This window comes from Lichenostomus cassidix, chromosome 3 (assembly GCF_008360975.1).
Source record: "Lichenostomus cassidix isolate B80296 chromosome 3, HeHo_3.0, whole genome shotgun sequence".
NCBI lineage: Eukaryota > Metazoa > Chordata > Aves > Passeriformes > Meliphagidae > Lichenostomus > Lichenostomus cassidix.
Window position 1 is genome coordinate 14,389,436 of NC_139483.1, and position 21,565 is coordinate 14,411,000.

At 41.7% G+C, this 21,565-nt stretch overlaps 1 long non-coding RNA gene across 1 annotated transcript; it reads right to left on the reverse strand.

Annotated features, from left to right (window-relative positions):
• Positions 1 to 1,366: 1,366 nt before the first annotated feature.
• Positions 1,367 to 20,072, reverse strand: LOC146439117 (uncharacterized). The gene is made up of 8 exons (XR_014850681.1): positions 19,848 to 20,072; positions 18,459 to 18,622; positions 17,357 to 17,529; positions 15,093 to 15,391; positions 7,214 to 7,289; positions 2,496 to 2,617; positions 2,118 to 2,209; positions 1,367 to 1,394 (listed from the first exon to the last, which is right to left on the reverse strand). It is a non-coding gene; the product is annotated as an uncharacterized LOC146439117 (long non-coding RNA).
• Between the last annotated feature and the right edge of the window lie 1,493 nt (positions 20,073 to 21,565).

A 21,565-nucleotide genomic window follows, 5' to 3' on the forward strand; every position in this document is an offset into this window, starting at 1 on the left:
GGCCCTGGCAGACCTCTCTTCCCTGAATGAGCTAATTTCTCCTGGAAGCCATTTGAATAATAGGTCTCCAGTGGCTGGTGGCAATGAGTTCTGCGACTGAATTACGAACCACATGAAGTAATACTTCATTATTTTAATTTTAAACCTGCCACCCAGCAGTTTCATGGGGTGCCTCATGACACTGTGCTATGAGGATCAGCAAATAAACCTTCTGCATCTCACTGACCTTACTGATGCTGAGAAGCCATAGCCTCCTGCTTAATTACTCCTGGCTGGGATGCCATTCATTAGGCTATCCTTCTCCAAACCTTTCCAGGTTTACTTTAATTGTAGTGGAACTTGGAAAACCAAGCATTGAGATGCAGTCCTTCCCTTTGAAAGGACATTTAAAACCGAGTAACACCAGCTAGAGTTAAGCACCTTCTGCTCCTAATAAACTCTGCTAAATAAAAAAACGCTAGAAAATGAATGGGTTGTGGCACTCGAGGCACAGCATCAGTGTCAGCTGTGTTTGATGTTTTGTGCTTGGCTTCCCACATTGCCTTCACACTGGCACAGGCAGGAGCTATGAGCCACAGCTCCTGCAGGCTCTCTCTCCACTCAAAATCCTGGTTAGCCATGTGTTCACCAAATCTCTCTCAATTTAGTCCAGCAGTGATTGCCTACAGATGGGTTTTATTAGAGTCTGGAAAACAAACAAACTGCAAGTGCAGCTAGCATTTGGAAAGACTTCCACCCAAAAGGGGATTGGTTTCTTCCCCCTTCCACCATTGAATCTGGTCCATCCAGCACAGACTGAGGCACAACCAAGTTGGTTTGAGGTCCCACACCTCACTCCTGATGTTTTTTCTTTGCAGCAATGATGCAGGGCCTGTGATGCAGTAAACAGGAATCAGTTGCAAGACCTGCAGGAAAGACTAGTACCAGGTAAAACTCTTGATTTCTCTCTTCTTCTCAAAGTCTTCATTAAAACCCAAGACTTTAGAGGCTTTTGAGGTGCTCAGTGCTTGAAGAACAATGAGTTTGGGGTTCCTGCTGTGACACCAGGGCAGTGCCACTGCTGAGGCTGCTGCTGGCAGGGCAAGACCATGCTGTGGTGGGGCTATGGCTAGCACAGGTTTTTCCCATGAGAAGTTTTCTTGTGTTTTGTAAATAAAGATAAAGTTTGGATGTTTTTGGAACAGTGTCCCAGAACTTGGGCAGTGCAGGCCTGGCCAATCAGGCCTGGGGGAAGGCTTCTGACTGACCAATCTGGGTGACTTTTGAGAACTCTATATATGTGATGAAATCAAAACAATAAAGGTCATTCCTTCTTGCCACTGAGAACTGATGCATTCATTACTCTGCTAGCTGCTCAACAGCGACAGTGGGGCTGCGGAGCAGGGTTTTCCTACCTAAAATGAAAGGTCAATTCTACTAATCAATGCAAAGAAAATTGATGTTGTCACTTAAAAATACATCCCTCTTTTCATTTCAGATCTCTGGGAATGACAAAGAGAGAAAAGCTGGAGATGGAAGACAGACATTGGTGGTCAAAGTGAGAGCAAAGAGTTGTACCTGATGCATGAGAGCATGATAAGGACAGTCTGTGTTCCACCGAGTGTTTTGAAACCTGTGAGGCTTGGTGATTTATCCACCACAAAGAAGGGCTGGCCACTGGGTTTTTGGGTTAAACAGCTGCTGTGCTGCACAGTCAGTATGAGAGATGGTGACAGAAAATAAAACTGAGGCTTCTCCTGTTTTGAGCTGTGCTGTCCCCAGTGTGGTTTAGTTGCCTGGTGCTAAACATCAGTCCACACACCAAGGCAAGGTATCTCTAATTTTTTTTCTACTTTGTGCAAAGCAGGGAGCTGGGTGGTAACCCACAAAAGGCTGATTCCCTGACCATCCAAACTTGCACTAAATAAACATTTTAAGAAAGGCATCAGCATCCATTGGTTACAGATTACATAACTCTTTCATTAACCAGTACTCAACCCCTATTTGCTAGTCCCTATCTCTCATTTCTCATGCCAATTAGTCTGTATGTAAACTTCTTCCCTCCACTGTAGTCTGGGGTCTGTTTTGAGTAGGTGGTCAGTGGGTTGGTGGTTGTGATCTCCCACTGCCAGAATTACCTTTGTCCCAGTTATTGCTGAGTTCTGCTGACTTCACTCCTGGTGGCTCTCATCCAGACAGCCCATTCATCTTGGGATTGTCTTCCCTTTCCCTTAAAACAAATGATTAGCCAAGTGCACAAGGTTCACTATGCAATTGCTTAATCATAACTGTCCAGCTATTGCTGCTGATTAATAACTTCTAAAAAAATTGAGAAGTTCGGTTCAGGTATTTAGGGGCTCAAATCTTGAGGGGCTCCATATCAGTCATGTGTGACATGTTTGACTGTAGGCAAAGGTAATAGTTATTTAATTATTATTATTCTTCACTATTAGTAACTAGGACTGTATTTAACTCTTGTATCGACCAATGTCATGATCATCACCATAGGGACTCACATGTGGAAGAGTGAAAACTGCAGAGACAGGAACAGTCCTGGGGTTTTCAGCAGTGGTCAGATCTTAGATGGCTCCTCCAGACACCTCTATGGATATGCAGTGATGGATAGAGCCCCAAGGAGCTTTTATTTAAAAAAAACCAAAGCCAAACCCAAGCAAACCCAGCAATATGAACTGCCCTGGCTCCTTCCCTACCCTACCACCCAAGGACTAGGAGTAAATATGATGTTTTACCCCTATTTAATGCCCAGTTAGGCAAGAACAAATACACCTCCATTAAGAAGTGCTGACTGCTGTTTGATAAAACAGAGTACATTAGCACACACCAGGACTGGCCACTAGATTTAAACAGGTCCATTTCTCCACCAGAACAAGCTTTCCTATACTTTGCTTAGTCTTTGGTCAGATATCACAGAAGCACCAAAGCTTAAAAACTCCACTAGAAGACATCCACAGGTTGTGCAACACCCTGGTTATTTAGTGTTTGCAAAGCATTTTCTGGAGGAAAAAGTGCCAATTAAGATCAATATTATCAACAGTGTTTTCTTTCCTCAAGTCCTTGCCAATAATCCTCTCAGTTTTGTTTTCAGGGTTAAATTAAGCACTTTTGTAGTTCTGCTGGGTACAGCCAAGCAATTATTGCTTTTCAGCTCAGTCCTTCCAGGTTTGACTTGATTTTATCTGGGCTTTGTTTTACAGCTGGCTCCATTCTGTATTAAAAGAGCAGTTGAAGCTGATGACCTTTCCCTGGCTTATCCATATTTAAGACAGTGGAAAGAAGTGACTGAGAAAGGCATTTAATTAATAGGACTTTATGGAGGATTGAGAACAAAGCTGGAATGCAAGAATAAGTGCAAATCCAGGCACAAAAAAAATAAGGGATGAAGTATAGAATAAAATTACTAAAGATAAACGTGATCTTCCTAGAGAAGAAACTGATAGGGTTTTTTTTCCAACACATGATGCACAACACCTCATTTTGAGTGTTTGATGAAGAGCTTCATGAAGAAGTATTAGTTAAGGCAGAGAAGAAGAGGCTCAGCATGAGAGAGGAGATCCACTAAAAGAGTAAATGTTAACACACTCAGCTAAAGAGAAACTTTTGGAATGAAGAAAGGATCTGCTGAAGGTTCCTACGGCTCAGGCTTAGAAATATTTCTTTCCTTTTTTTTTTTCCCTGCAATACTGTCTCTCCAAAAAGAAGGAGAAAAGGAAAAAAAGCTAGTGAGAAAGAACTTGCTTCAGTTGCTGACAGGACTTGCTGAAAAGAATCAGAATATGCTACAGGAAGAAACAGATAATTTTGAGAAATACAGTACAAGAAATTACTTTAATTGGACAGAGCAACCCAAAGAGGAAGATAATACACTTAGAAATGGCTAACAAAATTTTCTGATTTAATTAAGGTTATCATCATTGGGAATTTATGAGAAAGGGAAAGACATGAACATTATGAAAGTACCAATGAGCAAGCAAAAGCTACCTTTGTGAAGTTTCTTTTAAGTACATTTCTAGCCTTCAAATTGCTTAGAGTGTATGAAAATGAGACTCTCCAGTGCTTATAAATCAGAATAACTTCTTTTAAATATCTCATTATCTTTCTGGTGCTTCATTCATGTGTCACAGCCTTTATATGTTGATTGTGTAGTTAATATATCCTTCCCTTTGTTAACTTCAATTTGGAAATTGAGATGAATGTACTGTTAAGCAACTGAAGTGAGAGAATTAAGAAAAATGGGAAAAGCATGAAGAACAAAAATAGGAGAAAAGATAGCAGCTAGCAGGTCAGGCCTGCATTTTCACTCAGCCTGTGTGAATCACATAAGAGTGATTCAAGAGAGTGAATGACTCAAAAAAGTGCAGGTGACCACACTGTTTTATTCCCTTCTTGTGAGCTCTGGAGGTTAAATTGCTCCTCTGAGTTTTGAATTTTGCTTACAGAAGAGATTAAAGTGTATTTGTTACACCCCTCACCATCTACCTCGTTCTGAGTGTTGTAAAAGAGCAGTACTTGCAGTTCTAGTAAACAAAATGCTCTAGAATTTAGAGTTTCCCCCACAGCCAGTCAAGGGGCTGTCCAAGTCACAATAAACATGAAGCAATAGAATTGAAGTGCCAGGCTGTCATGGTTTAACCCCAGATGGCAGTGAAGTACCAGGCAGCTGCCTGCTCACTCCATCCCCCTTGGTCTGGTGTGGAGGGGAGGAGAATCAGGAAAAAGTAAAACCTGTGGGTTGAGATCCAAAGAGTTGAGTAACTAAAATAAAGTAAAATGTAATAACAGCAACATTAAGAATGATGATGAAAAGGGAGATAACAAGAAGAAAGAAAGGAATAAACCCCAAGTAAACCAAGTGATGCACTGCACAATTGCTCACCACCTGCTGGTCCCTGAGCAGCAATTGAGCAACAATTAAAACATCACTGTGTTATCAACACTATTCTCATCCTGAATGTGAAACAGCAGTGTACCAGCTGCTAAAAATAATTAACTCTATCCCAGCTGAAGCCAGAATTCCTTTGCTAGGTCAATGCTCCAGCCTGACACTGGTCCTTCCCCTGTTTTTACTGGGTTGGCATTTTATGAAAGGCAAGCTGGGTGCTCCTGGCTGGCTGGGGCCAGCAGTGCTGGAGCAGCACAGCCACAAGGGGTGGCAGCAGCCCTTTCCCCACGGCTGATTGATGATCCTATACCCTTGTGACTCAGAGGAGTGGGGCTGAGAGGCAGGAGGGACATTTTTCAGAGCAGCATTCCCTGACTCTGGGCTGGAGAAGCCAAAGCCAGCACAGGCACATCAAGCACAGCCCTCCTCCCACGAGAAGCTGTGGTCAGGCTGCCAGCTCTTGCAAGTCTCTGAGTATCCATCCTGCACTCACAGAAGCAAATAAAAACAGGGAGAAAGCTAATCGATAGGAAGAAATTTTATCTGCATTTATCTTGAGAATCATTTGGGCTCCCATGAAGCACGAGGTTTCTCTACACCTCTGGCAGATAGTTATCAAACTGTCTTGTGCACAGTCAACACCATCACAAGAAGCAAACACACACAATTTAAAAGCCCTTTTTGTTTGGTTCATAACTTTATTTTTGGAACAAAATTAGAACTTTGTCAGCCTGAAAACAGCACAATAAAACCAAGATCATTACTCTTTCCCTGCTTGGTGAAAGCTTTATGGCTCACACAGCATGTCTAATCCTTTATGTCCTGTCGCTATGATGCATCTAATGAATAATCTCCCTTTCTCCTCTATAATTCACTTGACAGCAAAATAATGTATTTTTAAAATCACACAATTTCTTAAGCAGTGTTTTATCTCCCTTATGCCCACCATGGATTTGCAGTTAAAACCTCTTCTCTGTTGCCTTACCTCCTTTCCCCACCCAAACCCTCCCTTGCCTCCCCAACACTGCCAATCAGCCACTTGTCTGCCTCCAAAAATCACTTTTGCTGGCAGCCTTGCTGCTTGCTCCTGCTTTTGCTCCTGGGGCCAAACATGCCTTCTCCAGAAAATCTGTCTGCAGACTGACACCTGCAGCCTAATGGCATTGAGAAAAAAACACATTAATTCTCAATCTAGTGCAGCCCAGGTGTTTAGCATAACTAAATAATCACTGTACGTGACCAGCAGTGAAGAGTAGAGTATGCTAGAAGTTTAAAAGCAGGATATCCAAGTCTTCTCATAGAACCAATAGCTTTTTCCTACTACAGGTACTGGAGTAAGAAAAGAGGGATTGGTTTGGGGTTTTATGGGCCAGTTGCAGAGACAATGATTTCTGTGAAGATTGCTTTTAATCAATCACTTGGCAAAGCGTCCCAAGGATGAGCAAGATTTATTACCTTCACCTCGAGGCTGACGCAGAGGTAGTCTTGGTTAGCTACAGCAGGCAGATTTGTAACAGTGGGATTAAAAGGGTTGTATGTCCCACTTCCCATCATCTCCACTAATGGCCTAAAGTTCAGCAGGAAAATTCCAAAAATAAGACTGAAATATACTGATGAGGCAGGGTTGTCCTAAATTCATTGAAACAGAGAGAGATGGATTACAGAAAGCTTTGAGTATAGGGGAGAAGTAATCCTGCCCACCAATTTTCCTCACAAGACCACACACTCATCAGATGGGCAAGTCAATAGCAGTGTAAGAGGGTACATCGTAACTGCTTGCAAATAATTCTAAATAGTCTAGGATGTCAATTTTAAAAATGCACTATTATTCAGGGTAGCTTTGCGTGAGAGAGGAAAGGAGGTAAAAACCAAAGACAAATGGATCCAATTTAGGAAGGAAATATTTGACCATTGAGATTTCTTGATATTATTTCTTAATATATTCTTCAGCATCCCAGACATTTGGAGGTGGAGCAATGTATCCACTGGGAGCAGAGCTGCAGAGGGTCACATCTCTGGGACTCTGGAGGGAGGGTCACAGCTGACCCCTACTCTCTGTGTATGCACACCTTTAGTTGCACTAAATGGTACATTTTTACTGTCTTAACTTGACTTTTTGAATGTTCATTTCCTCTCCAGCTGGAGAGACAGTCTCTCACTACAAAAAATTCAAGCAGTAACTTTCACACAGACCCCTGACAGCACCAAATCTTTTCTCAGGAGCAGGAGGCTTCCAAGACAAGCACAAGTTCAGCTCTCCACAGGTCCTTGACCTGAGGCCCACCTTAACCACCACAGCTGCAAGAGACAGTGCTGCCTTGAAGGAAAACACACCTGGGAGACCAAACAGTGCTTCATCCCCTCCAAATGTGATTCAGCAGCTCCACCTCAAAAATATCTTAGAATGGATCTGAAGGAGGAAAATGAAAGGAAAGTGTATTAGAAATTTACTGTAACACACCTACATTAATATCACTTGTAATATACACAGATATAGCACCCACTTTCACAGTCAGGTCCATTTAATAAAGCTGTAGAAATTGTGTTTCAGAGTGGATGCTTAAAGAGAGGGAAAAAATCATACAATCCTGGCATGCCACTGGGAATCTGGGAAGCTTTTCCTTTTAGTACAACTGCTGACATCCAATTCCATGTTTTGGGCTCCAAAGCACACACCTAACTCTCCCAACACATTTGAATCAAAGCTCTGCATATCTTAGCCATAGGCCTGTTGAGCAGAAACAAGACTTTTCACCTTTATTTGTGCAGGATGAAACCACATCACCAGGTTTTCACCATTGATTAATGGCAGGGAAGCCACTTTTCCCCACTGTGTCATCTTCCCTCTCTCTGTCATTCACTGGGTGATGGTGGGAGAGGCTTGTAATCAGTAACCTGAGGTGTCAAGAGTACTTCAGCAAATCACTGCCACACAGTGCCATTGCAAAGCTCTGGGAGCTGGTGGCTGCTGTGTCCATTAGACACATGTGTATGTTGGCAGGCATTCCGAGAAGAATTCCAATAATTCTTCTGGGAGCAGCTTCAAAGCAAGTGCTACCAAAGGCTCCTTACTCCTGAAGGGCACATCTATTCAATAAAGATATCTGTTCTTCTCTTTTCTTACACTATACCTAGAATCTAAATCATACAGTTTTATCACAAGTGCAGTAAGAGCTGATGTTTCTCTTAAGGTTCTATTTAATTTTCTAAGTATATTTCAATTTTTTTTTAATGTTTCAGGAAAACATCTGTAAAGTCCAGTCTTAGAATGCTATGCAAAAGAAAGCAGATAAAGGAAACCTTTTTATTCCTTTTAATGAATTGGGGGTGGGGCCTGACATACATTTCTTGAATGCCTGAGGATGGCAAAGATTAATGAGAAAGGGAGAACAAATAAATCATAAGTCTCGTATTTTATAAATAAATGACAAAGTTTTGGAGAACTTTTCTATTCTTCATTTCAGCAACAAGATTAATTCCCAGCTGCTTCTGGAAGACTGTCCCCCTTGAGCTGCGTGGTGATTATTTCTCTGCAGGGAAGATGATACAGAAGGAAGAAGGGGAGGAGAGGAGAAAGGAGGAAGATCTGAAATAGATTCCAGGTTTAATTCCCCCCCCAAAAAAATTAACCTTCACAAAAAAGGATTGAGAAGGTGCTATCAGTGAATTTCTCTTCTGTTCCCCTGCTTGAGATATTTCCCAGAACCATTAAAAGCTCTGTGAACACATTATATCAGACATGGAGGCAGAAGTAGTTCCTAACATCTGTTCAGGGCTGTGACAAGGGACATGTCCCCACCATGGGCTGCACTGGAGAGCTGTCCCCAAAGCCATGACTTGGCACTGGTAAAAAAAGGCTCCTGCTGTGATCTTTGTGGAAACCAGACAGGTTTAGATAGATTATTAGCACCCAAAATGCTACGGCCAACAGGTATTTCATCGGGATGTCCCTTCAAGGTCCATGCAACCCCCTAGGAGCTGCAATCAGGCACTCTGCTCACACAGAGCCACAGCAGAACTTGACAGGGAGAGTTTCCAAGTGCACAAAGCTTCTGCAGGCTTGTGACCACAGTCACAGGTGCCATAGGAAGAGGGTCACCCACAGCCCCCTCTGGAAATCTGCTGCAAGGGGAGCTCCACAGCCACCCTTGTGCTGCACTTCCTGAGGGATGCTGATTCTGTAACAACAATTTTCTGTTCCACTTCTGAATGGCTGCAGTCACCCACAAAAGCTGAGACCAGCTTGCCAGTCTGTGTCCTCAAGTTCTCTCTTGGCTTTTTCCCTCATTTTTCAATGTCTTATTCCTTCTTGCAGTTTAAGTGTCTTTTATGTAGCAATTTATAAATTGGACAGCAAGGCATCTAACAGTTTCCCTTTTTCTCCACCGTTTCCTTATTTATACAATGGCCTTTTCCATGGTTACAATGTGATTTAATATCTCTTTTTTTTAACCTCCAATATTTGACAGAGAGTGAATGCATTATTGTACCTGACACTGTTTTTTTTTCAACAGGATGCAAATTACTGGCAAAAGAGATGCTGTAATACTGAAATTCATAGAATCATAGAATATTCTGAGTTGGAAGAGACACACAGGGATCATTGAGTCCAGCTCCTGGCCTTGCACAGAACACCCCAAGAGTCACACCACATGCCTGAGAGTGTTGTCCAAATGCTTCCTGAACTCTGTCAGGCTTGGTGCTGTGACCATTGCCCTGGGGAGCCTGTTCCAGGGCCCAACCACCCTCTGGGTGAAAAACATTTTCCTGAAATCCAACCTAAACCTTCCGTGACACAGGTTCATGCTGTTCCCATGGGTAACTCACCCTTCACTACTTGCTTGAGCTGGAGGCATGGGGAAAAACACAAGAATAATTTTGCACCTGGAAAACAAGACTGCCCAGAGGATTTTCTAAAGATTTTTCATGCCTCACTTGTAATCCCTGGTGGCCCCTCTGCTTCATTCCCAAAACACTGTTCTAGTTTGTGGTGTGAAGCCATATCTGTGACCCAGCCCTACCATGCACAGCCTGGCAGTTTGGACATGACATCAGCCAGAACCAAGGATTTCGTGCTTCTGACATCTCTCCCTGTGCATCCTGTTCCCTCTCTTTATTTTGCCTAGTTTTCTCTATTTCTTAGACATGGGTCTAGACTGAAACTGGGAAGAGCTGCACTCTACAAATCTACAGGCACAATACGGAGGAGCCCAGTGTGAGATTTAGATCAAGGAAGCTCTAAAAATGCTGTCATATTCAAAAATAAAACCAACAAGTGCCAGCATTACAAATGCTTTCACAAAGATCAAATAGTAAGTACTAAACAAGAGTTACAAACAGTAAGTATGAAACAGGAACTAATGTCTGGAAACTAGAGCCAGGCAAATCTGAATTAGAAACATTTTTAAACTTCAAGTGTGATTAATCACTGCAACTTCCTGAAGTCTTTCCAAAAGACACACTTGAGCTAGATTCTGTGTCCTGGGCTCCCCAGAAAAATAACTGGATTAAATTCTACTTTCACCTGATGATCAGACTACCCCCTCTGGTCCTTAGTGACAATGCCTGCATTAACTGATTCAGATAGAACAGAGCTTTCATCGAGACATCTTTAACATTTCACTCTTCTATTAAACCATTGGGGCATTTGCTTGCCTTTTCTGCCAGCTGCATGTTGACTTTTTCAGGATCTAGCTTCCTATGGCAGGCAGTATATCTTCTTTCACAAAGCTGTCCAGATTGTGTAGCTGTCCTTAGGGCTATGAGTGCTGTGCTAAGTCAGAGGAAAAAAGTTTTGATTAAGATGATGAACTTCTAACCTTATGAGATGAAGGAAAACCATGTGACTTTTATATTGCACATTGGTCATCAGGAAAAGTGTTTCCAGTTGATTCTGCAAGCAATCTCCAGCAAAATTCTGTAGCTGCTCAAAACAATTTTGCAGAATCACTGACATAGACTTTTTCTTTATATTTAATGACATTTTATTGGTCCTGTTACACTGAGACTTACTACTCTTTACAGTGCACAAGAGGCAGTTTTCAGTCAGTAATAGCCATTTTCTTGGTCCCTTCTACAACTACACCAAATAAAATTGCAGTTTTATTTCCCATGTTCTCTACAAGCAGGACAGCTTACAACTCAGTTGAAGAAAATCTAGTTGCTTAGTTCCACTTTCAATGTTTAGCAAGAAAATCTGTTCCCTAAAGCACTCATTATTCATTAGGAACACGTTTATTCTGTCTCTGAGAGGTCAACACATGTCTTTTGTCTTTAAAATATTCCCCAAACAAGGGAGGATTCTTAGATGACCAGATATCTCCCAGTGGATAAGGAGTTCTTTTACTATTTCTGAAAAAAATAACAGCAATGTCAGACTCGATGTTGTGTTCTCAGGTCCTGAGATACCTTGGATTTCCCATTGAGCATAAAAACCTGACCATGTTTTAAGGCTTGGTGTAAGAGGCAGAGAGTCAGCAGTCATTAGTCTTCTGTTAATTGCCAGACTGGGGAGGAATTCAGATGTGCTCAGAAAGCTCTGATCCCTCCTAGTGTCCCATCATTTCTCTGATTTTGGTTATAATTTTCACATAATTTAATTAATTATGTGAAAGGAGTTCTTTTAAGGTCCCCACCATAAAATCTCACTTGATTCCTCATAAATAATGTCTCTAGAGCTCATTCATAGTAATAAAAATACATAGTCCACTGATTAAAACTGTTGTAATTTATATGCACTAAAACCTCAATTTAAAGATGTATTAAGGGGCAAAATTCCTTGGCCATGACACTCTAGCTTGCATTTCATTACAAAGTAAAGGTTCAGGAACTGAGATTGCCATGTACAGGCAAAGAAGGATAAAACTCAATGAAATTATTTTCCTATTCTCCAATGTTGCGATCAAACGTTCCCCTAAAAAAAAAAAAAAGGCAGTAACACTGCTTTTCACATATTTGCAAAGAGGTTGTCAAGGCAAGGTTCAAGAGACCAAATAATCCACCTCAGTGTCCATGATGATGATTCAGATGGTCACCACAGTCATTTTTAAAACAAAGGCTCACTTTTCTGGTTCATGCCAAAACTCTGCAGGGGAAGGAAATTGCAAACTCCACAACCAACCCCATGCCTGGTCCTACATCCCATCAAGCTCTCCCTGTCCTACTAAAGACAATGAGCACAGGGATGCTCAACACTTTAGGAGAGGGAGCCTGATGTCTTGGAAGAACAACCCTTTTGCAATGTGTCTTTCAAAATACTCACTTTGACTTAGCCTGAAGGAGCATTTCACGTGGTTTTGCCTGTTCTGACAGTTCACAAGTAGCCCACAGCCTGCAGGAGCAAAAACCTTGCACCAAAAATACTAGAGCCAAAGCTGGTATTTCACATATCAAGGGCTGAGGTGGCCAGCTGCCTGAATGGCAAAAGCAGCATAAAATTCCAGGTAAGGTTCTGTGCCTATTTCTCCCCTGGCATTATTCAGTTTATTATACCAGTTTATTTACCTGACAGACCTTGACCTGTGGCTTTTGTGCTTTCCAGGCATCTGGTTAAGGATATCTTTTCAGTCTGGATTACCCTGGGCTGGAAGAAGCAATGCTGAGAAAGAACTGAAGTAAGATTTCAGAGCAAGAATTTGGACAAACACGGGACTTCTGCATCACTGCCTGTAGTAGAGCAAAATGGACTTTTTTCTGTACACAAGCAGAATCCACAAAGGCACAAAGCTGCCAAGGACAGAAAACCATTTTTAATGTGTTCAGTAGGTGTTAACAGTATTATCTGCTAAGTTTAATCATTAACTATTTCCTTCCCATTTGTTCAAAGCCAGGCAAATGCAGAAGCCGGAAATGCAGCGAGACTGTTCCATCAGAGAGCACTGTAAATGCACTCCACATTAGCTGAGAGCTCATCTCAGCAAGGCCACTAAAAGCAGCAGTAAGCTGTCATAAAACAAAATACAACAAAACAGAACAAAAAGCCCCACTGTATTTTAGGTTATTACAGAATATTCCTGGTGAGCCACATTCTGAGCTCCTGAACATTAAGGCTTCTGCTGCACAAGCTGATTTCCACTCCACAGCCCCTTATTGCAATCCTACAACCAGAGGACATCTTGTGCACAGCCCTACATTCACTGCAAAAATAAATAAATTAAATAAAGCCATCCACCTCCACAAGCACTGTCAGCCACAGCTTCATTTCCTGTGAGCAAGGTGGTTTCACCTTGACCTGCCTTCAACCCATCTGAGTCAGAGCCCTCTTCAAGTTTGTAAGGCTGGGATGAGTGTGCTTGGTGTGAGTTTCACCACCCACAAAGTTATTGGCTTCATGGTTTATAGTGAGAATGAGATGAAACTTTTTCCATGCCAGTAACAGTTCCTGTCAACACAAGGCCATACTATCCATTTCTCTGCTGTGCATCTGCCCTGGTAAACTCTCTACAGAGCAATTCATGCTGATGATACACCAGGCTTTCTTCCCAAACAAGCACAGAACTGAAAGAAATGGTCAATGTAATAGAGAGGGGAAGTTTGTGAAATCCAGTTATAATTACAGAGAGAAACACCTCAAAATTTTTACTCCTGATGTCAGTTGAGAGCAATGTCATCTGAATGAAGAAGGCTCCATCAGATTAAAGTGACTCAGTGCAGTGAAGTGATGTCTGTGCCAGGTTTTAGTCTGTAGCAGAAGATCCTCCTTCACCAGCATCCATTCACATCTCTGAGGACTGAGCAATGCTGTGCCATTCTATCCTCTACCTCTGCAGAGTTTCCCTCACTGGGCAGAGTTCTGTAGGGGAACTGAAACCCCTGAAATCTCCCCTGAAACCAAGCAGAAATCCCCAAAGCTTGTGGAAGCCTTACATTGTGTTTGGCCTGAACACACTCCCAGACCAAGATAAACTTCCAGCTAACCACATTTTTGGGATGAAGTGGGATATAATTTTTAAGGCATGAAGACAAGCCTCCTGTCCTTCCCAAATGCTTTTGCTCACTATAGTTGATCCCCACTCCCCTGCTCCACTCACCTCTGTGGAGCACCAGTCACCAACTCCTCAGGTGCCTTCCACTGGTGAACACTTTTTTGCACTGCTGTGCTCTGAACATACAAACAAAATCCCTCTGGTCCAGAGCAGGGGTGTACTTAACCCAAGCTGCTGAAGATGACTTACTCTGCAGATGTCACTGGGAACAATTCATGTGTTTTGGACCTAAGCTTGTGATGAAAGACACTGCTGGATAAGAAACCAGCAAGTTCCTGAAGTATTCAGGATGAAGCCTGCAATTTGGCACTTTTACTGTTGCAAATAAACAAAGCCAATAGCAAGAGTAGGATTTCAAACTCTTCTGCTGGGAATTGATTTTAAATAGATTTATTCAGCAGGACTGAGAAAGCACTGCATCACCAGTCATTTGGGACAATACTGCTTCAAAAAAACATATGGGATGATATTGAAATTCCTATTATTCAACCCCGAAATTTTAGTCCAAAAAGCCTGTCCCATTTTGGGCTCAGTTAAAATTTTTTTTATTCATTTTTAATTCCAACATTAACTGTCATCATAAAGCAGGAACACAATTTTGCTGTAGATTTCCCTGGGGATCCTTGCCTTTAGCCAGCTATGCTCAAAAAGAAGAGGGTACAGGAGATTTCACTGCATGTGTAGAAACAGGCAGGAAGTCGAATTACAAATCACACCTGGGCAATCCTTAGCCCCCAGCCTCCCAAAAGATGCATCAAAAACTGCTGTGAAAGCAACCCACTTGCCTTTGAGAAATTGCTGAACTGTTAGGGCACTGTGCAGATGCAAGCAGGCAGAATTTCTCATGACCTGTGGTCCCATCTATATCCCTTTTTCTTTCACCAATGTCTTTATTTATTTTTTCCAATTATCTGCCTTCTTTGAGGGTGAAGAGACAACAATCATTATTTGCTGTCTTTTACATTTGAGATGTTTTCATGGATCCAGGATAATTGCTTCCTTTTGGAGTGCCAAGGTAAAAACCATGTAACAGTTAATGCGAAAGGTGAGGTTTGATTGAGTTTCCAGGGTCACAATATTGTTCTCAATAATATTGACAATGCTGAAGGCCATAATAGATTAATAGCAGGGAATTTAATATCACAGTCAAGGAGATAGCTTATAGCTATCACACCTCTTCTGGGAAATGATAGTGAAAAGTGCTTTATTGCAGAGGATTTGAGACTTACAGAAGCGATGGAAGAGGCGAATGCACCACAGCATTGTTCATCCTCTTTACTTTTCTAGCAAAGCTTTGCTGCTGCATAGAAGACAAGTTTGTGCATAAGGAGCCATGAGGATGTGGATGTAGTTTCATGTTACCAGGCAGGAAGCATGGCAGTGAACATTAAATCTCTTCCATGTCTCAATCTCCTAGCAGCAGCAATTGAAGGGACAGCTAATAAAGACTCGAGTTTCTTCTTAGTAGAAATTAATCTTCTAATTCTTCTGAGTTGTCTTCTCATCAAGAAAATGCTGATTAAAGAGGCTGGGAAAAGAGCACAAAAGACATCAATCAGCAGTGATAAGAAACCAAAGGTCAATATGACAAAGTGTAGAAGTAAAAATGATAATGTCGTTGTTCAGTCAACATCATTCCCCCATTTCTGAGCTTTCCCATTGTGTTTACTGAGCTAGTGCAGCCCCATGGACTGAATTTGACAGCTTCCCTACTCAAGAACATTTACACCTACCCTCCAGACTTCTAAGCACTTGTCTATTTTGTTTCCTTTTTTTTTTTTTGCCTCTTTTTGTTCAGGAAGGGGTTAGAGTGTGGCATTTAACAAAAACCTATCTATTAGCTTTTTTTTTCCTCCCTTGTGATATTTTTATGCTTCTTAATCAAGCAAGAAAAAAACCAAAAAGCAACAGACTTCCAGTGGATCTGAAAGAAAAAAATCATTGCTTTCAATGTACAAAGCAGGGTCTGCCTTGAAATGAACATCCAAGGCAATTGCTGTATTTTAAAGTTCCCCAAGTTGCAGGTTTAATATGAAGCAGTTCTCAGCAGAAGGTATTTTACTGCCTTTCCAAGTAACAGCCTAACCATAAGTATAGATCTTCTGGATATTCTCAGTGTAAAAGATCAATTACAGAACAGGCAGCTTGATGTTTGCAATCTGTCTTTTAGTAAACATTTCTCCTTCTCCTCCTCAGTTGGAAAATTCCTGCTGGGTTCTGAACAGCAGAGACCTTGAGGAGCTTTCATGTTGGTAAATTATAACAGATGTAACTTTTTTCTCTTTTTTCCCCACTGATAAGGATGTTCTAGCAAAATCATCCCTAGCCTTTCTTCCTCAATGCATTCCTCAGCCAGCTTACAAAAGTTACTTGACTTCCAAAAGTCAATATTGCTATAAAAAGAGCACAGAAATGCAACACCCCTTTTAGCAGTGATTCGGAAGAAATACAGTGTATGACTGAGGTCTGTATGTCATCCAGCTTAAAATATCTGATGATGTTTTGGAGCACTCTAGCCATTAAATTCAGTTTACTGGTTGGTATTGCAGACATCACTTTATATAACACACTTCAGACTCCACCTTACAGGCAGTCCAGCTTTTTGTTCTCCTTCTTCCTACTGGAAGGCTGTTCAGAAAGCTGATTATTTTAACAGCCAGGAACAGTCTCAAATATTCTCACTCTCAGTGCATTCATAGGCAATACATACTCATTTGCTTTTGGGCCAATGTTTTTCTTTAGCTTAAACATACCTTTTCTTTCCCTGACCTTCATCCCTCTGGTTCATGTATAGACACACCAGTCCCAAGAAATCCAGTCTTACTTAAATATGACGTAACCTAGAAAAAGAATCCTAAGGTCAGGCAGTCCCTGGGATTCATAACTCCTACAAGTGTCAAATAATGAACTTCTGAGCTACATCTCTATCAGCTATACATTTCCAGTGTGTATGTGTGAGAGAGAGACCTGGGCATACACACTGGGAGCTCATAATTATTCAGTACTCAATAGATAAAATGCAGGCACTCATCTCCTCAGTCATTTCCAGCTGATTTATAGATTTATTTTGTTGTTAGGCTGAATCCCATGGCACAAGCTTCCACAGGCTGCAGTTAAGGTGATGATTTATACCCTTTTGTATTGCAACAGTCCCTTTAAACCTCAGCACTTGATCAGAGATGGGAGAATTTGCTTCATGGGATTAATACACAGCAGCACCATTGACTGGTGTAGTGCACAATCCTCTTCAGGACCAGAATTGCACAGCTCCAGAGACACTCTGTGCTTGCCAAATGGGATGTACTCACTCAGTCCAGGGAAAAAGGAATGTTTTGCAATCCCAAACCAGGGAAAATTGTGCCTGGGCCACCATGAGGCCAACCCTTGTGAAGTGTCATCAGAATAACCAGAATTTTGTTTATCTGAATCATGAGGTAAATCAGGAAAGCCAACTTTGAGGAAGACTAAACTTGACGAATGTAATGTTTCCTACTTGAGGGTAAGCACAATACAGGTGTGATCCCACAGGTCCAGCCAGCCAGTTCATCCCACACCACAGACCCTGTTCTGGCAAGAGTTCTCACCAGCTGAGCTCAAACAGAACATCTTGATACATCCAGGACCCACCAACAGTCCTCAGGTGATGCTCAGAGGTCTTTCTTTCTGCTGAAAAATACTCAAAATCATCTCTAGGATCATCCCCAGATGGTTCCATTCTCCTGGATGAACAAATGCCTAAGATGTGACAAATGTCTTTCAGTACAGAGAGACAAATTTAGTGGTTGGGATGAAAGTCAGAAACATGACTTGTAAGGACAAAGAAAAAACAAAATTAACATATTTTGCTTTAAAAACATGTCGTTTTTCCTCCCTATTTCCATTCTCAACAGTATTTGGATTCTTTTTACTCATGAGGAAGGAAGCAGACCCAGGAAAGTTCCTCTAGAAAAGTGAACATTCTTTTTCTAATAATATCTCATACTGCAGAAGGATCTCCCTAACTTAGTGCATAGCAGCTCTCTAAAGCAAAAAAAACCTCTGAAAGCAGCAAACTGAAATAATGTAAAATAAATAATAATCTGTGATTTCTTGCCTTAGATTGTTCTGCTGCTTTCCCCAGCCCAGCCCACAAAAAAGCAGTTATTTCACTTCTGTTATACACTGCCTGTTGTTTGTCAGCAGGAAAAATTCAGAGTACTAAAAATGCTTACTGCTTTGAGAGCAATAATAAAATGTGTTCTTGCCTTCAGATTAGCTATCACTGTTTTTTCCTGCAGAGAATGAGAGAAATATAGAGCTGAAATTCCATGTTGTTATGTATAAAATAGTCTTTAAAGAAGTGCCTAGGGAGTTATATTGTATTGATATTAATGTGTCTTATGCAGCTAAATCCCTGTTCCCTACTTATAAAACGTAAAAGATATGAAATCTAGAATCTTGATCATAAAACACAAATTAAATCAACACAGTCAACTTCAGAGAGCATGAATATAGTTCATTTCATTAGAAAATAATAAGCCACAGCGGCATTTGGACAGAAATGAAGCCTGCTTAGTAGAAAACATCTTTTTCACAGCAGAGTATTTTCCCCTTACATCATTATCAGCATGATAAGGTCTCCCCAGTACCATGGTTCTCAGACCAGTAGGATTCTCTTTTATTTCCTTCATGGATGGTGGGAAGATTGCCATGATTTCTTTGCATCTCCTATGATAATGCATCAAAATAAAAGCTGTTCCATCCTGGAATATTTCTCAGCCTAGGGAGAGAAACAGGACCAAGGTCAGAAGGGTAAGTAAGGCAACTGGAAAAGAAATTCTTGGATCAAGGTGATGTAATGTATTAGCTTACAACTGGTGAGAAAGCCATGCTTTCTAAGCCTGACTCAGATGAGCTCGTTTTCATGTGGGACAAATCCCATATCTCCCAAACCTCTATTAGCCCACTGAACTTCTGACTTAGAAAATTAAAATACAGTTTGGCAACTGCTGCTTGAAAACCTTCCAACCTTTGCTCTAGACTATGCTTAACAAGAAGTCAGCATACCTGAAGGGCCAGTGAGGGAGCTGTGCAGCTGGAAGGAAAGCTTTCAAGAGGACTCCAGGCCTGAGCTTCCAAAAAGCTTTTAAAATCTGTGCTCCTTTTTAGTCTCCATCCCTGCCTCCCGCAATTCTCACAGATGCAGAGCTACAGAGGTGATCTCTCAGGCACAGAGTGCCCTCAGAGTTGCCATTATTTACTCCACTTCTGAAGTGTCCACTCTTAGGCAGTGTCATCCCACTGTTCCTTTGTGTTCACCTCATTCCTTACATAAGCCTTCCCTTCCCTGATGCACACTGTGTAGATTAATTTCAATATCGGATGTTCTTCACTGTGCATTTTTATTTCTTATGTTTCCACTGATGCATTTTCATTTTCACTAGGTAAGTGCTTGTTAAAGGCTAAATCAATACCCCAGTGCTCTAAAACCAAAGTGGCAGCACTGGCCACAGAGCACCTACAACGGATTAAAGCCACAGTAACAAGTTTAATCACTTTGCACTGCTTTGATTGCCCCTTTGTGAAATGACTGCAAAATGGTGCCAAACAGCCCTCATTTCATTTTCTCCTAGTGCCCAGGTGAATATGGGCAGTGGCCATTTCTAAAAATAGGAAAATGGAAGGATGAAGTTCATTTCCAGGCTAAGAAGACCAGAGATGAAAATTACTCTGGTCCTGAGTGTTTTCCCTGGCACATTTTTGCATGCTCAGTGGCACAGCAGTTGTCTTCCTTTCAAAACATGCACAAAGAATGTTTTGGTATTACACATGAAACACCATTTATATGGCCATAAATAACAGAAAATCTTCATCTGGAAAGGTTCTTTAAAGCCCTCTACATAGCAAACTGAAATTCTAATTTTTTTAAAATGTTGATACATTTCCCCATTTGCTCACTGCATTTGAAGCAAGAATGGACAGCTATAAAAGAGAGCCCTCCTCACCACGACGTTCTCTTCACCTTCTCCTTCCTAACACAAGCTTAGAATTTGTTCTAAAGATGATATGTTGCTTTCCTTGTTGCCTGATACCTGCATGGGAACCAGAGAAAAGTCTTCAGCCATACACTTCGCCTCCACACATCCTTGAGAACAAAGCAATTTGTGCAAAATTGCTTAGTCACAAGTGGAACCTGATTATGAAAAGCCTGCCAGGGTAGATGACCTCAGAGGACCATCAGCCAGCACCTACCTGAAAGAAACAAGAGGGACAAATCCAGGGTAAAAGGGACATTTTAACCTGCTTGTTGGTAACTGACAGGTGTAATCAGCACAGGATTGCTCTCTGAAACTTCTCACCCTGGAAAGGAAATCTAACAGGCCAAATGGGTTGCCAATATTTTCTTCAGTGCTGTGATCAAATGCTGCCTGTCCTGAAGTTCTGTAAAGCCTCAGCCTGATGGAGTGAATGTCAGCTTAGCAGGTTTCATTTTGGTGCCACTGGCTGGAGAGATTTGCAGGAGCTGCAGCCACAGGCTCTGTCAAATGCATACAATACATCTTCAAATGGCATGAAAAAGGTGTTTGCCATTTCACAGCTTTGATTCATAAATTCCTCATGCTGTCCTTGGCTTTTATGTCAACAGGATAAAGTAGGCTTTCCTGTCTTGAATTTTTGTCTGCCCAGCAGCCCCATTTCCAGACCCACATTGCTGTGCCTCCCCTTGAGTGTGGAGGGAGGGTGGGCAGAGTGACCTTTGCCATGCTCACCAACCTAGCTGGGTTAAACACTCACCTGTCAAATGCAGAAAGGATATGAAATGTAAGGAGGCCCCATTCCCATGAATTGTTTCCTCAGTGGCATCACGAGATTCAGGGCTCCCAGCTCCCAGACAGACACTCCTCCTCCACTTTTCACCACGCTCTGCTGCAGCAAGGCAAGTGCTTCTGGGAACAGGCTGGGGACTGGATCCCAGCTGAAAGTAGCCCTTCAAAAATAGCAATTTTTAAACTGAATCATTTTCCAAATCACACTCTAAAATTACCTCCCTTCCTGGCAAGCTCCCTGCAGCTCATCGGTACACAGGCAAGCATGGACTTGGAGGATGGAGATTTCTCAGGAGCTGCACCAATCCCATTCTGCAGGTTTCTGCACCCATCCATGCATCTGTCTGTCCATCCCTCCCCTCTGCACTCTGAACCTCAACCACAGAATACAGGGGCCACATCTCTAACCTTAACAGAGAGATCTACAAAGAGCTTTTCTTGTTTCCTCCAAATTTTTGTCAAGAGAAATGGTAAGCTACAGAACTGCCTAACTGGCTTTTCAGTCCTTTCAAAAACTGAGCTGCTCACTTGGAAAGCTGAAGGATGCAGACCTCTCCTGAAAGGCCAGACTCTGGTTAGGCTGAACAAGGTGAGATCAAAAGAAAATCTGGCAACTGGTTTGTTGCCTAATAGTCTACATGAACTCAACAGTGGGATGTGCAGTCAGAAATTATCCTTTGCAAATTCTCAGAAATATTAGAGACCTGCATCTTCCTGAGTTGTAGAATAGTAGCTTTCCGTTATTAAAATGTATTAAAAATCCCTTGCATGCCAAGGCACTGACTGAGATTTCCCTGTGTAAAGCAGCAATAGAAAACAAATTAGCAAGAAAATAAGCCACCACAGTGGAAGGTTTTCCCACAAAAAGCAAGATTTCAAACCACCAAAAACTGAGA